We start from the raw sequence: 7,607 nt of genomic DNA, 5'->3' as shown, positions 1-7,607 counted from the left end.
GTGTACTTAACTGCTCCATCTATCAGGAAATGCCTAAGCCACCTTAAAAAGGGATAGAAAAAGGAACAAAAGGTTGATTTAATTCATTTTGTGTAATGTTTCTAAAACCAATGATATGGAGACAAAAGTGACATGCAGTCATACTGACAGGAATGTTTTGTATGTGCATCTTTCATAATTGGATTCAAATGACCAGAAAGTGACACTTCTCCCACAAGCAGCCAGCTCTGTCTTGTAGCCAAGTCTGATAAATTGTTAAGAATTAAAATCTCAAGAAACCAGAGCTCTTTTGTATTAAGATGCCTGTTACTATTGAAGTGAAAGGCAGGAATTTATGAAATGCTGTTGTTCATTCAACATGCTTAGTTTCAAGTAAATGTATTTATTTAGCGTGGATAACAATCATAAAGTAGTTATATGACATTTGGCCTTAATAAGTGTCTAATTGCTTTTGTGCAATACAAATATAGTTAAAGACATATTGCTTACCTCCAGATGTTTTAAGATTACAAATACAAACAATAGGTTTGACAAAGTGATCCATTGTGCAAACAAATGAAAATCATAAAATTAGCATAGTTTTATTAGCCAGGTATTGTAACTGGTGTTTTAGGTTTGTCTGTTTCTTGTTTTTCACCTGAGAAAGACATAATGGAAAAAGGAGACAGTCTGAATAGCCAAATTAGCTACTATAAAAAACCTGGAAAGGCATAAAAAGCAGGGATTATATATTTGCATAGTAAGTTACTAAAGTGAGTAAGGCAAGTGTGAATTGGTTATTTAATCTGAATCCCTCAAGTGTTATTGTTCGTTAACTGAAGTAGGCGTGCACCCAGACAAACACACACATGTGTGTTAGAGACTTCAGAGCATTTATTAAAGCTGTTCACTATCTGCAGGTTGCCATGGCTACTACCCAAGCACATAATTAAAAAATCAGTTAACATTGCATCATTCGAAATTCCAAACAATATTCTAGATTTAAAATTTGTACATTGCAATTTAGCTGGTTTAGAATGAAGTACTCAACTATATTGAGGATTTCATGGCTATTTCTACTTGCCTGAATTGTGTTGAGTTGATCTTCTGAAGAAAAAACGAATGTTTTGAATCATGCTATAATTCAAGTGATTAGAAAATACACTGCAGTGTCAGGCACGATTGGTTTTAACATATGTATTTCACTTTAGTAGTCACAGTCATCTGGTAAATTTAGTTTGCTGAACATCATAGAATGATGATATTCCTTTTATTATTGGATTATTTTCTGGATTCATATAATCATGGATTCATGAAATCACAAGGTTGGAAAAGACATTGGAGATCGAGTCCAACTGCACCAGTCCACTACTAAATCATGCACCTAAGGACTTAATCTACCTGTCTTTTAAACCCTTCCAAGGATGGTGACTCAACCACCTCCCTGGGCAGCTGTTCCAGTGCTTGGTAACCCTTTCGGTGAAAAAATGTTTTCTGATGTCTAACCTGAACTTCTCCTGGCTCTAACTTTTTCTGAATCAAGGCAATATCTTTTTTTTCAGGTCTGACTTTAAAAGTTCTCCTTTTTTTTTTTTAATCCATGAGTAAGAATAAGAGAAAAAGTTCATACCTCTTTGAAAAGATGAAGTTGTTATGATTCTGTAGTGGTTTCTTATAGAAGATATTGAGCCAGATTTTCATAAGCGACAGTTCAGTGCTGTTCCATCAAATTGAATTCTTTTAACATAAGCAAACAAAGTATGCAGTCAGGAAAACAGTACACAAGGAAGGGAAACAGAATAGGGCTCTGAGCCGTATGAAGTTTGAACTTTTTTGAATGACTATGAAGAGATTTATGGAATAGTAGAAAAAAGAGATTTAAGGATTTCAAAGTTTCAGCTGGATAAAACAGACCCATAGTATCTGCTGCTGTTCATTGCTCTGTTGCTGCATCTTTATATAGAGAAGGGAAAAGAAATTTTTGAAATCTTTTCAAATAATGACCCCGAGTAGCTTTCTTGGACTTGAACCCTTCAAAGATAATTTGAATCTTATCAAGACTGGAGACTGTATTCTTTTTTCAGTCTCACCATGGACATTTTCATTTCCAACAGGGCTGTAAGAATACAGAAGGGGAAGACCAAAGGACAATGAATTGCCACAGATTGGCAGTTGTACTTAATCTTCATGATTGTGTGGTCTGTGCTTGGCATGATAGATAAAGAGGAGCTGGCCCTCCTGTTAAGCACCTGAACGTTGCAAAACCTATGCAGAAGATTAGGTAACATTTTTGAGTCTCCGTTACTAAATGTATTTGAGAATGAATGAGACAGACCTTTAGGCTGGGAGGTAGATTAAAATAATTTTCTACCTCAGTGACAGCTCCATGCTGTTCCTTTTCATTTTTCCTACACTTCCACAATGACCTGGTAAAAGAATTGAAAACATGGCAGATGAATTTTCAATATTACCTGGAGAAACAGACAGAAAGAGGGAATCCAAAACCATTTCTAATTTTATTTTGGGAATTAAAGTTGAGGATAAGAGGTGTTTTCCCTTGGCCAGGGAGGCGGAGGGAAAGGAGGGATAATACCATCTGCTCTGTTACTCATGAAAGCAAGATCTCACTAATTCGATGTTCTTCTCCACCTACATACAGAGAATAATCATCTCCTAAAAATATTTATACATCCATACTGATTTCAAATAGAACACATGCTTCCAAAAATGTAATAAAGAGATGTATGTTCCAATAATGAAGGTTATAAAATATTTAAATACTTCCTCCGCTTCTCTCAAGAGGAAATGCCAAATAGCAAAGAGGAAGGAGATTCCAGAGTCTCTTGTTTTTAGTGTGAGGTTCTTATTCCCCTTTGCTTTATCACTCTCTTCTCCCAGAATAAAAACCTATTACTATTTTGTGATGCATATCCTGATCCAAACTTCATACATATGCATCGCCATATGTTTCACACATCATATGCTTTCCTTACTTTCGTTTCAGGTTCAACATCAACACTCTTTACCCGTCACGCTTATATACACATACTTTGTTCATTTCACACATCTTCCTATGTTTGCAGAGTTGAATAGAGAAAGGAGTTGACTACATATCTTAAGGGGAAGAAGAGATTCAAGCCATGTCTAGGCATTTCTATGTCATCCTTACTCACTGCTTACTTGAAAAGAATAATATAAGATATGCACTAACAGTATGAATCCATCATTAGCTCCCTTCTTGTGCAGGAGTAGAATTTCAGACAAATTAAGAAAGAAAATAATTATTTTATATAAAGAATCAAGAAAAGGAATTACAAGCAGATTTGAGTATATCTAGGCAGCATCACAAAACTGAATTTTAGTTTCTCTGTCATTTTGTGGTATTCCTCACTTCATTTAATGCCCAGGTTGTCCTGGGGACCGGTAGTTGCCCAAGCAGGGATTCTCAAAGGCCAACACCCTGGCACAACTCAGAGTGAAGACACAGCTTGCTGCCTGCAGGCTACAGGGAAAGCTTGTAGAGGATCCACCAGACAAGAGACCTACATGTGTGTTTTAGACTCCAAGAAGGGTATCATTCTTCTCCCGATAATGAAGTCCTAGCAACATATAAGAGGAACCCTGCTTCTAATGAGTGAATGGCAAAGAAAATCAGAGAGAAAGGAAAAGCCCGAGGTGATTGTTCCTGGCTCTAAATCTCCTAAGAAACTGCAAAGGAACTGCCTGTGGAGGACTTTTCACATTTGAAGCATTCTTCTAGGTGACATGACTGCTATGCAGGGTACAGAACAGATGTTCTGCTGGAATGTTGATTTTCTATCTTAGACAGCTTATTGAAGTCTGTGGGTTTTGTTTTGTTTTGCTTTCGTTTCTGGGGGGTTTAATTGTTGTTATTGTTTTTGTTTGGGTTTTTTTTTTTTTTTTTTTTTAGGGCAGGAGGGAGCATATTTTGTTTTACCTGCCAGGTACTGAGAAAGTATCTGTAAGGAATTCTTTTTTTTTTTTTTTTTTTTCCCAGTAGAAATTACATTATATATCTGCCCTTTTCCTTGAACCAGGTGTTGTAAAATAACATTTCTTATTATGTTTAAATTTTGCATCCCGCACTTGCAGCGTATAAGCAAATCAATAGTTGGAATTGAGAATCTCAGCTTTTCCAGATTTATAATGTCATTAGGAACTCCACCAATAAATATTTAAGATCATACATGGAAATACTCTATGGATTTCTCAGACAATGATCCTTTTTATTTGTTTTCTACTTAGCTTTTTAGTTGTGGCTATGGATTTGAAGTATTTATGTTACAGGTGGATATCAAAAAAAAAAAAAGAGTTCTTTTATGTTTCGGGGAAGAAATTTTTTGCTTGACTTATTGGCCCATATGTTAATCTTTTGGTTCCCAAGCCAAGAGATCTGGTGCTGTTTGCTGTTATTCATAGACAAACTGACTTTTGGACCTATTTAGGTATCAATGAATGAATTCCCAATTTTATTTGAGATCTTTATATTTTTTATGTAATAATTTTAGACGACTCATAATACAGTCAATGCCCTTATGTATGGAGTGGCTAATGAAAAATTTGCTTGTATAATAATTCTGTTCTTCTGACACCTGAGAAAAAGCAGATCAGTTTCGTTATAGTTCTTAGTCTGAGGGGCATACACAATCTGGATGTTTTCATTTATGTTCCTACTGTCCCTATTCAAATATACTTAATTTTAACTTTGTTTTGCAGTTCTATTTCAGCAAGTGTGAAAGTGAGCCGTTCTATAAAATAACTAACAATTTAGTGATTTGAGTGCTCACTTGGAAAGTGGAATGTCTGAGTTCATTTCCCTTCTCCAAATTATGTCATTTGGAGAAGGAGGTAAGAATTAAGTGTTGTGTTGGCTTAAGGGTATAGCTGCCATAGAAGGACCCTGTTCCACACGAACTTGTGCTGCTCAGGGCATAAAATCCCAGGCTGCGAGTGAGAGTTATCCCTTTAGAATTCTGCAATATTCCCCATTAACCTCTATCAGGGGAGGCGCCTCACTTGACCTCTATTCTTTCAGAACCTTAAATATCAGAGGAAACAACCATTCATTTGATATTTATACAGATAAAAATACAGCTTTATTCTCATTTGACATTTATATACAGTAACATCATGGTTTTTCAGATAAATGTCAAATGAAAGGTTTCTAAATCTGACATTTTTAATAGTATGCCTAAACATGTTGCTGTCAAATGAAGGACTGTGATTCATGTGGTGCTTAGAATGATCTACCTGTCTTCCGCACACAACTTTAAGGTTAATTCCAGCTAAACAGAGATCAGTATGGTAGCTCCTAACAAAAAAAGGAGAACAAGAGAATTCTCTGTGAAATTAAGTAATCTGAAGCCAAAAGACTCATTTTCAAATAATACAGACTCTGAGTCTTAGTAACAAAGAGGTGAATTCCAACTCCATCAGACTCCAATACTTTCTGATCAGATTCTTCTAAATATTTCACACATTAAGGGTTTAATATTTAGTACTAGATTTAGTTATTTGTAGGTACTTGACATTATATAGAACTTTGATTTAGCAGAGTGCTATTACAAGGTATTTTGCAAATTACGCTCCATAGAATACAGGAATTACACTATACAGTTGAAAAACAATACAGGTGTGATTCTCATTACTGGTTTTTATTTGTATCAATCTCTAATATGTGACCATTAATAAAAATATACTAATCATATATTAACATTTTATATTTTAAGTATTCTCTGCAGTGAACTATGCTGAAGATAGTATATTTCAGCCTTATATAAAAGTGTTTAAGAGGCACCCTTACACTCAGAGAGTGGTCTGAGAATGAACATCCTCTTGTTCTTCTTTGTCTCTGTTCTGCTGTCAGTCTTAGGGAGGGACTGGAATAACTTGTTCCTAATGTAAGGCTTATCAGCAAATGTTATTAACATAACACCCCTTTAGAGCAAAGATTTATGAAAGAGAACAAAGGAGCAACACATCAGGAATGCTCCTGGTACAGACTATGAGTGCATAGTCTGTATGAACTTTAAATAACTAGCATATGTGTGTGTGAGAGAGAGGAAAAGGAACTTGTGAGAGTACAGATGCAGACATATTGTTAATTTTCAAGTATGTTAGGTGTACCAAGGGTGGTATCCCCAGTCAGTCTTTAAAGTTGCAACAAAATCTTAAAAAATAAAATATTTGAGAATATTGTTTCTTCTGTAACAATCACCTTTAGATCAAACACGTCTCTGAAGCTATATAGAATACCCTCAAATAAAATTACTCCTGGACAGTAGTTTAACATGGACAACAACAGCAAGCAGAAAAAGAGATTCTCTTTTTTCAGCTGTATCTCTTATTTCTGCCTGGGTATTTTTTTTTTTTTTTTTTTTTTACGAGTAACCACATTATTTGTAATAATAGAGAGAAAAATTGCTTATTTGAGACAAGGAACTTCTTTGTTCCTGTGGTTGTATTTATAAACTGTAGTCCAAAGATGCACTTGATATTGTGAGTTCTAGATCTACCACTGCTGCTCCCTGTTCTCTCTCCACCATTATAACCATACTCATTAAATGACCATAAGCCAAAAGCTCAGCCCTTTCAGCTCTGTACATGGCTGAAGCTGCCATGAGTCCAATTTCATTTGAAGCATTATCTCGTCTTTATGGTAATATGTCCACCCACCCTCCCCAGAAGAGGAAAGTGAAATTGGAATTAGACTGTTAGCTTAATATAAGAACACACTTTGAAAATAAATCCTTATTAATTGTAAAAAGGCACTCATTTTAAATCAGAAGTCTGAGGATGAATTACACAACATCTTGAAACAGGCAAAACTCCTAATACTGACAGTTGTATTTTGTTCATGAAAAGGGGTTTTAGACATCAAGAAGTTTTAATTATGTCTGATCATTACAGCATTGTAGATGACAGCAAGCATAATATTTAAAACTTGTATAGTGAAGACTTACATCATTTTGATATATACAAATGAATAATGGCAAGGTACAAGGGAGAGAACAAGAACAGTGCTGGAATGTAGAATTATGAAATCAAGTAACTCCACATTTACCAACTGGTAACTCTTGGATATTTTTTCTTGAATTTGGGCATGGTGAGGGAGGCAAACAAACCTTAAACCCATGCTTCAATGTGATTTATTCCATAATATATGAAAGTGTATCTTACCATTATAGACTAATCACCAGGAGATAGATCTGCCATAATTCCATCTGCCATAATTCCAATGCAAAATATTCCCAGTAGGGCACTGCAAATAAAAAATAAATAAAAAAATAAAAAAAGAAAACCAAACAGCTATGTCAAAATAACATTTTTGTCATTTTAAGATGGAGTTCTGAACTAGATTTTCCTCTTAACTGGAGGCTGGCAGAGGTTAACTTCTGGAGGGAGGGTCGGGGAAGCTATGGGCCTGTCAGTGTGACCTTGGTGCCGTAGTGAGTTTGCGGATGACACTAAGCTGGGAAGATTGATCTGCTTGAAGGCTCTCCAACAGGATCTGAACAGGCTGGATCAATGAGCTGAGGCTAACGGGATGAGGTTTAACAAGGCCAAGTGCAGAGTCCTGCACTTGGAACACAACCCCGTGCGGTGTT

The sequence above is a fragment of the Cuculus canorus genome, chromosome 5, assembly GCF_017976375.1.
Source record: "Cuculus canorus isolate bCucCan1 chromosome 5, bCucCan1.pri, whole genome shotgun sequence".
Taxonomy (NCBI): Eukaryota; Metazoa; Chordata; class Aves; order Cuculiformes; family Cuculidae; genus Cuculus; species Cuculus canorus.
Note: the sequence above shows the minus strand (reverse complement) of the source record.